Below are 9,243 nucleotides of genomic sequence, written 5' to 3'. Positions count from 1 at the left end.
TGGGTGGGTGCTTCCGGGTATATTGCCTCCAGTGCGGCAAAGCGCTCTCGTAGAGCTGGGCTGTGGTCTCCTCCTCCGATGAAGGATGCCAATCGTGGTCGTAGTTCGTCTACTTGGCCGTTCGGGTCAAGTCCAAACTCTTTTAGCAGAGCCTGCAGCTCGTCCTGACCCCCATGTTTGCGGTCGTGGAATCACCCCCGGATGCGGTAAAAAACCGGTCCTCTTCCAGTCCGGCAGCTGCCGGATCTGGCTTTGATTCTGCGTCCTCTGACTTTTTCTTTCCCGAGACACTGGGCATACGCGCGGTGGCGCTGCCGATGGCCCTGCTGGGGATCACTCGGTGAGCGCTCCTAGTGGCGTGACTGGGCGCTACCAGGGGCGTGATGCGGCGGGCGCACGGCAGGTGCTGCTGACGTGCGGCAGTGGCTGACCGATGTGGTTGCGGCTGGCGCTCCCGTTGGCGCTCGGTGAGTGCGGCTGGTGAGCGGCGGCGCTGCTGAGGGCGCGGCTGGGCGCTGCTGTGGGCGCGGTGATTGGCGCTCGGTTGGCGCTGCTGAGGGCGCCTGTTGGGCACTAACGCCGCTCGATGGGCGCTGCTGATGGGCGCTGAACGCTGCTGAGGGCGCGGAAGCCGCTCGGTGGGCGCTGCTGAGGCTGGCGCTCCGGATGGCGCTCGGTGAGCGCGGCTTGTGAGCGGCGGCGCTGATCGTTGGGCGCTCCTGATGAACACGTGGGTGGGCGCTTCCCGTAGCGCGACTGACGCGCGGCAGCGCTGATCGGTGTGGTGAGCGCTCGGTTGGCACTGCTGTTGCCCTGCTTGATGGCGCTCGGTGGTAGCCGCTCGTAGGGCTGTGCGTTGGGCGCGGATGCCGCTGAGGTCGCTGCTGGTAGCGCTCGGTGGGCACTCGGTGGGTGCTGCTGGTGGTGCAAATGACGCCGCCCGATGGGCGCTGAACGCTGCTGAGGGCGCGGGGCCGCTCGTTGCGCGCTCCTGGTGACGCTCGTTGTGTGGCTGGTGACCACGTGTCCGGCGCGGTTGGCGCTGCTGTTGGCGCTGCTGGTGGCGCTCTGTGGGCACCTGATGGCCACGTGGGTGGCACTGCACGGCGCGGGAAGCTGCTGGGTCTGCGCTGCTGATAACGCGGCTGGCGGCGCGGGTGACGCTGCTGAGGGCGCGGTGGTCGCGCTGTGCGTGCTCCTGGTGGGCACGTGGGTGGGTGCCGCTGGTGGTGCACTGACGCCGCTCGCTGGGCGCTCGTTGGGCGCTACTGGGCCGCTCTGTGGGCGCTGCTCGGGGAGCGGTATGCGCTTGACGGCTTCGTGGGAGGCCACGTGGCTCTGTGGCGCTCCGGGAGTGGGTTGGCGTTGGCGGGCGGAGCGTTACGGGATCCCCTACTCTAACTATTCCTGCGGTCTCCTATCTTTCCCTAAATCTCATCTACTGGACATAGGTCTTTAGGCCTTGCGGTTGGTGGTAAAAACCCAACTCTCCTGAAGGATATCTAGTCGTCCTTATTCGTCCCTGTTCGGGCGCCAAACTGTAAGGACCTTTTTCATGGGCTGGGATAAAACTCAGTCCGGCCAGGGTCCTCTACAGTTAAATTTGTAGAAAAGTATTGGGACGAAACTGGACGGGGAGTTGCCGCGGGGATTTGTGGGGAAAGGAGGCCAGAGTATCCGCGTTGCACCGAGTAAGCAGCTCTAGCGCAACCCGGCACCCGAAAGGTATAGTGGAGGGCGGGGCTGCTCCCGGCGAAAATACTAACGAGACGAGCGGCGTAGCCGATCCCTGAGAAAATATTAACAAAACTGGACGGCGTGGCCGTTCCCCCTGGATGTGCGACTCACAAGCTACTGGGGTAGGGGGTAGGGATCCGAGGGGAGGATGGCCGGAGGCGACCCTTCCCTGTGCTCCCTGTGGTCGATCGAGTGGTCGTTTGCACTGAGTAAGCTTCTCTGGCGCAACACGATTCCCGACCGGCACAGATCACTGCACTTGGCTCGCGACTACCTAAACCGTATTTGGGGCGGGGTTCCCAGGAGAGGGTGGCCAGAGGCGATCCTTTCCTATGCTCCTTGTAGGCGATCGGGTGGTCGTTTGCACTGAGTAAGCTTCTCTGGCGCAACACGATTCCCGACCGGCACAGATCACTGCACGTGGCTCGCGACTACCTAAACCGTATTTGGGGCGGGGTTCCCAGGAGAGGGTGGCCAGAGGCGATCCTTTCCTATGCTCCTTGTGGGCGATCGGGTGGTCGTTTGCACTGAGTAAGCTTCTCTGGCGCAACACGATTCCCGACCAGCACAAATCACTGCACGTGGGTTCCCGAAAAATGCACAAATTCACACGGACACATACTTTCTCATTCTCTCTTGTCTTTATTATTCGCTAGTACTACTACTACTACCCCTACTCGCACTCAGTCTGATCGCTATTGTCTGTCCCACTTACTCCTTGGATCCGGCGTGCCGACGCTCGTGCCGCTGTACCACTCCGGGTTGAAGTCCGCTCCTAGGTCTGATCGCCTTGGCTGCCATTCGAGAATGAGAGCGAGCTTCCGCCCTTGCGGCCGCATGTAGGCCCGGCTTGCCGGGTTTCATCGTTTCCCAACACAGTTTCTTATCGAACCTTCCGCCTATCGCTATCGGCACTATCAGCTGTTGGCCCTCGGTTGACCAACACTGGGTGGTTTTTCCGGCCCTGGTGCGCGCAATATTTAAATCGGATGAGCTTAGCTTCTAGTTTGAACTTAAATAAATTGCCTTCGTGGCGTAAGGACTTATATTATAATTATATTATATATTATAACATATAAATAAATGGCCCTTGTGGCGTAATCTCCAATTGTATGCCTTCGTGGCGGAAAGAATAGAAGTGGCGAAATGTGGAGGGTGTGTTTCACGCAGCCTCACAAAACAACGGAGACATAATTTGTTTCATATTATTTTCCCACCAATTTTCCGATCGTTCCTATGGCAGCTATATGATATAGTCCTCCGATTTTGATAAAATTAAATTCGAAATTCAGAACTAATTAAAAAATTATATTTCCAAGCGTAGGTTGTATGTTAAAAAACACCAAAGATATCATTTTTAAATATTTGTTTTTGCCGATTATTCCTGTGGGACTTATAAGTTATAGTTGTCCGATCCGGCTGGTTCCGACTTATATACTACCTGCAAAAGAAAGAAGACTTTTGGGAAAGTTTCAGACCGATAGCTTTAAAACTGAGAGACTAGTTTGCGTATAAACGGACGGACAGGCGGACAGACACACATGGCTAGATCGACTCGTCTAGTGATGCTGTTTAAGAATATATATTCTTTATGGGGTCGAGAACGTCTCCTTCACTGCGTTGCAAACTTCTGACTGAAATCATAATACACTCTGCAAGGGTATACAAATGGGTATTGCCTTCTGGTGTGTATGAGCTCTTCCAGACTCCTAAAGCACACGCTATCCTTGTGGAAGCAGTCCCTCCATAATATGGCAGGGAAATGGAACGACCCAACGCATCCGCCTCCAACTCAGCGTCTTGAAGAATAAATTCTTACGAGGCGAGAGTAGCACCCAACCCAAAGGGTGTAACCTTTTTAAAAAGGAAAGTCATCTGGTCTGCACATGTGCATGGTGTCGGATCAGGCATCTTTGTAAATAAAGCTTAATAGGCTTATAAAAGTATCGGTATGTTGTTATTGCCTTCGTTAGTCTCAGCCGACTCTATTTCGGTTGTTCGACTTCAACGGACCCAGCTTATATTCGGGTCTGTAGATCGAGAGCTTTCGCCCCGCCAATTATATGAGACGGGTGGTACTCTCGTCTCTTATCTCATTGCATACGCACAGTATATTGTCATTTCTTTCAGTTTAATTTCCACTGGGTAATTGCGAAAGCACTCTTAATTGCTTCACGTGCCGCAGCCGCCATCACACCCTACTACACTAAGGCAACCCATTCACAGCGTACTTTAATCCAACTCCTACGCCTAGATCGAGACCAACTAACCAGGTTCCTCACAGAATCACAGAGTTCACAGTGCCCCAGATCTATCCTGCTAGGCAAGGTCAATACTAATATCTATCATCTGTGCTGCAATTTTCAGCCTCGTGCCTTAACAGACTCAGGATCTGTAACAACTATCATAGCCGAACGCCGTTTTTACCGAATCAAGTTGCCGTTGCAGGAAAACCTCCCATCTTGTCGATTCCCCCACATTTTCATCGGTATCATCCCGACTTTCCACTGGCGGATCCGAAGTTTCTTGAAATCTCTCAAATAGCCCTTTAGACCGGGGTCGGAATTCTGCCTTCCTTACTCCCATGCAGTAACAGAGAGAAAATTTGTTGTTCTCTTTTTTCGTTGAAGAGACTATTTTTTAATGCGATTTTAGAGGACCAAATTTCCGGCCCTAGACAAAGTTCTCACTGCTCACAGACGAAAGCGGCGGGTATTTCGTAAGCCTTTCGTTTCGTGATTCTGAACAAGTGGCGTTTGCCCTTGGATACTGCAGATCCTTCGCATTAGCTCAGTTCTTTAGAAACGAGCCACGACTAAAAAGAGACAGTCAGATGAAAACTAAGTATGACTTGGTGATGCAAGAATATCCCGATCTCAACAAAATTAGAGATGTCTTCCCTACCCACGATTCAGCGAAATACTACCTTCTATATATTATGGCCGAAAAGTACGACCACTAAGCTTCGCGTGGTATTCAATGCCTCAAGCCCTTCACAGTACGTGGTTCATCCATTACAGTCCAATGTATCGGCAGATCTGGGTAGATGCGAAGCATACCACGTTCCAACGCAAGGATACAGATTTGTAGTTAAAAATGGTCACCTTTGGAATAAACTCTGCGCCGTTCCTGGCGATTCGGGCTCTGCAACAGCTGGTGACTGACACCATAAAATAACGAGCAATGATTTTCTCAGTTGCATCAGATCCACGACCGCACTCTTACGAAATCTGAACACTTAGATGTTTCCCGATCAACAGCCGGAGCACAAGTGACCGGTATGGAGATGCGGCTCTGCTTATAAAGGCCCTAGTTAGTGGTAAGTGTGACCAGATCAGGCGACGGTTATCGGGTACTCAGGATTGCGATCGATTGTTATCGTGTGCCTAGGGTGGCGATAGATTGCTATCGTGAGCCCGCGTATTTAAAATAGAAACCACTTGTATGTTTATGTTTTGTTTTACTGTTTTATTGTTTATTGTGGCGGAGGGCCGTCACAAGATGCCAGCCAGTGGATGCTTGCAAAGTCAATAATCTTATCTCTCAAATAACTGTCAACCGTTCTTCGTTTTGCGGTCTACTCACTACCACAACGGAAAAACCGATGCACATGTGATCTTGTTTTTGTTTTCGGTTGACTGTTCTCAGTTGCGTGGTTCTTGTTATGCTCATTCAACAACAACTTCGAGATAGCGACCCGAGTGAACGCTCGCACATTAAGAGTCAGCAGATGAGCGAAAAAAAGATTGTCTCATCGAAAACGTTTTTTGATTTTATTGCTTATTTCTTTTGGTCTTAAGTGCCTTTTTAACCATGCTTAGCAACAACTTTAAGATATTTATTAGGTCTTCTCATTACATTTATTATTTATTCAGTATTAAAATTAACAACAGCCTAACGACCCATTTTTCCCGGCAACTAAAACAATCCGAGGGCACAGAATCCACAAAAGCAAGTGTTGTTTACAAGCGGACGGATCACTTGCATATACACGCATACAAATGGAAAAGACTTTTGTTTTCTTCGCTCGCCGCAAAATAGTCAGCGAATGAGAAGACCAAAAAGGAAACGCGAAATTTGCAAGCTCGGGTTGCATGTGTGTAGACGATGAACTTCCAAGTGATTCCAATACTCTGTCATTCCAAGGTGGGTCCCCTTCAGCCCAGAATTCCGCGTAGAGCAGCATGGCGTACACACATTGATGGTGTACCTACTCACAGCTAAGACGCGGGTTGAGTCAGTGAAAACTGTGTCGCTTTCAAGACAAGAGCTCTGCGGGGCGTTGGTGCTAGTCGAATTGGCCGAAATCATCCTACCAGTATGTCAGTGCTGACCTCGGAACTCCATTGCTGGACCGACTCCAGTAAGCCAAGTCGGCTTGCCAGTGTAAGACGTTTGTTGCCAACAGGGTGACAAAGATCACCACAGGGGCAGCCCAGTGGTCAGACGTTCAATCCGAACACAATCCAGCAGATTAGCCTAGTCGGGGAGTCCCCCTTCAGGACATGATCGATAACTCTCTTTGGTGGCAATTACCATCCAGGGTACCGACTTACTTAGCACCTAGTAAGAGAAGCGCAAAGTCCGAGCTCACGCGGCTTCTGTCCGACCGGAAAGTATTCTAATTCTCGAGATTGCGGCCGCGGCCCTAATTACTTTGCCACTAGCGTACGCTAGATATTCTTTGAAAGACAACCGGCGGTCGATCATGACACCCAAGTATTTTAGGCTTTGTCGAGATGTAATTGTGGCTCCTCCAATTTTGACAGTAGATGTCTCCGTTTTCATTCTGCTACTAATCAGAACTGCGTCAGTCTTGTGCGCTGCCAAGACAAGTCGCGCCCCTTCAGGCATTGTGGTCCTAAGGATCCCATATTACATGGCATTCCACAATTATGCACCTAGAACTACCACACTGCCTCTGTGGATTGCGTTTCATACAGAAGAACCCGGTCTTTGAAATAAATCGATACTACTCTCTGTATATAAATTGGAACATTTAGATTACTCAATGCATTGAATGTGTGGTGCCAGCTAGCGGAGTTGAATGCGTTTCTTACATCCAACGTTGCAGCTATGCAGTAGGGCTTAGAGCCGTATAACCACCTTTTAACCTCAATGACCTTGTCTGCGATATAGCACAGTTTGCTGACGTCATTGATTGTAGATAGATATTTCCGAAAGCCATACTGCATCCCTGAGAGACCGTTGATTTCGGCAAGGGAACCTTCGAGCCCAGAGTGGATTATTCTTTCGAGAATTTTATTCATATTATCAAGCATGCAGTTGGGCTCCTCCTCTCTCCTCTTTGATATCAGTACCAGCCGCTGCGTTTTCCAGCGATTAGAAAGAACACCCTCTGTTAAGCATGTGTTAGCTTTTAGCTGCGAAACTCTCGAGTAGCGCTTGTCGCTTCGCATTTGTCCGGGAAGATCACCAATCCGTGACCCAAGCATTAAAGTCCCCGGCAATTAGGACCGCGTCTTCCGCAATATGTTCTTTTTCAGATATCGCTTCCAGGAGGCTAAGGCTCGGCGGCAGGTAACAGCTATATAAGGCTATACAATTCACACGGGCCCTAGTGAAGCGATTCCCGTTTTTTGCTAATTTGAAACCTTAGATTGCGGAAGCTCCATATTCCAGATTGTTTGCTAGTATTTGCTAGCCATTCGTCGGAATTTTATACCAGTTACTCGTTAAGTAAAAGTGTATACTAGATTCATCCAAAAGTTTTAAACAGGTCGAAGGAAGCGTTTCAATTAGGACCGGTCGATTTTCCGAGGCGTTTTCCGCAGTCTGTTCTAGTACAGATATCGCTTCCTGGAGGCTAAGGCTTAGCGGCAGGGAACAGCTATATAAGACTATACCATTCACGCGGGCCCTAGTGAAGCAATTCCCGTTTTTTTGCTAACTTAAAGCTTTGGTTTACCGCACCTCCATATTCCAGATTATTGGCTAGTATTTGCTAGCCATTCGTCGAAATTTATATACCCGTTACTCGTAGAGCAAAAAGGGTACACTAGATTCGTCAAAAAGTATGTAACAGCCTAGCCGATCTAGCAATGTTCGTCTGTCCGCCTGTCTAGCTAGAAGTTCAGGACTGTAAGTTCGTGAGTCATTTGAGCAGCGCAAGTTTGATTCAGCATGGTGCCACAACCACTCGAACGCCAACAAACCACCCAAAACTGTGGCGTCCACAGTTTTCAAACTACAAACTAGAACAAAATAAAAGTGTTTTTTCTCATAAATTCCAATCGATTGACCCAAAAAACCGTTTGGCGCACAAACTATCATGCTAGAAAAAAAATGTTACCTAAAATGTATTACCCAAATGTATTGACCCAAAAAAAGTTTGCCACGCCCACAAGCCGCCCAAATCGGTGCCGCCTACAGTTTTCATGCTAACAAAACTTAAAAATAAATCGTCAATACATTTCGATTGATCCAACAGAATTTTCCACTCCCTTTCCGACGCCCATAACGCTTAAGACTGTCTGCCGCCCACATAACCGTATATTGAGATTGGGCGTAGGCTGCGCATTTCAATCTCGCTTTGCTGATTGCATATCTCCATCTCCCTTTGGTCCCATTAGATGAATAACGGGTATCTTATAGTCGAAGCATTCCGATATAGCGTTCTTCCTTTCTCTTGCACAGCAGACATCACGCCTTTCCTTTGCAGCTACTGGCTTGGTGCTCCGTAGCGCAACATTTATAGCATCATTTCGAGCAGTCATCCTGACTGCGGCAATTTCCATGCACTTAAAGCATCTCTTAGGGCATATCTTAGGACGGACTTTGCACCAAGTGCATCCCAGCCTGACTTTGCCCTCGGGCATGACTCTTAGTATGGCCGTCTGGGTGCCTCCGTATGTCGGCCTTTGACTAACCAACCACTGAGTATTCTGGCAGTTCCACTTCAAACTGTGTTTTAACTGCACACATGAGGTCCGTTTTGTCGGAGATTTCATGTATTTCCTTTACCTTGATCAGAATTGCGTCGGTCAGCGTTCTGACATCAACATTGCTGGCCAGGAGCGCTTTCATGGTGCTCTGTAGCTCATCGGTTTTAGGGTCGGATACTTTGTTCAGAAGAGTTGGGTATTTCCGCTTAGCTGCGCGCCCCACAGCCTGTACGTCTTGTCCTAGCTCCTTCAGCTGCAGTCCAGCCTTCACTCGTTACGTGGCGGTCGTACTTTGGGCTTCCTGACCTTCTGCTATAGCTCTCCTCCGGCGTCTCTTCAGGTTTTTAGTGCTTGCTGGTGCTCGCTGTCCAAACTTGGTTCCCCTTTTTCGCACTTTTTCTAGCATGCTCTTTCAAAAGGGTCTCGTTGTTGGCCCAATCCGGAGGTTTGAAAGTCCTCGGCATTTCCCGACTCGAGATATTTGAATCAGTGTAGACATTTCCTTAAAAGATTACAGATCTTCCTTGAGATAAGATTCACTTGTGATCCTGATCTATTACATCATTATATGTTTGTAGTGACCAGTTAATGAGCAGAACAT

The sequence above is a fragment of the Drosophila suzukii genome, assembly GCF_043229965.1.
Source record: "Drosophila suzukii chromosome 2 unlocalized genomic scaffold, CBGP_Dsuzu_IsoJpt1.0 scf_2c, whole genome shotgun sequence".
NCBI classification, from domain to species: Eukaryota; Metazoa; Arthropoda; class Insecta; order Diptera; family Drosophilidae; genus Drosophila; species Drosophila suzukii.
Note: the sequence above shows the minus strand (reverse complement) of the source record.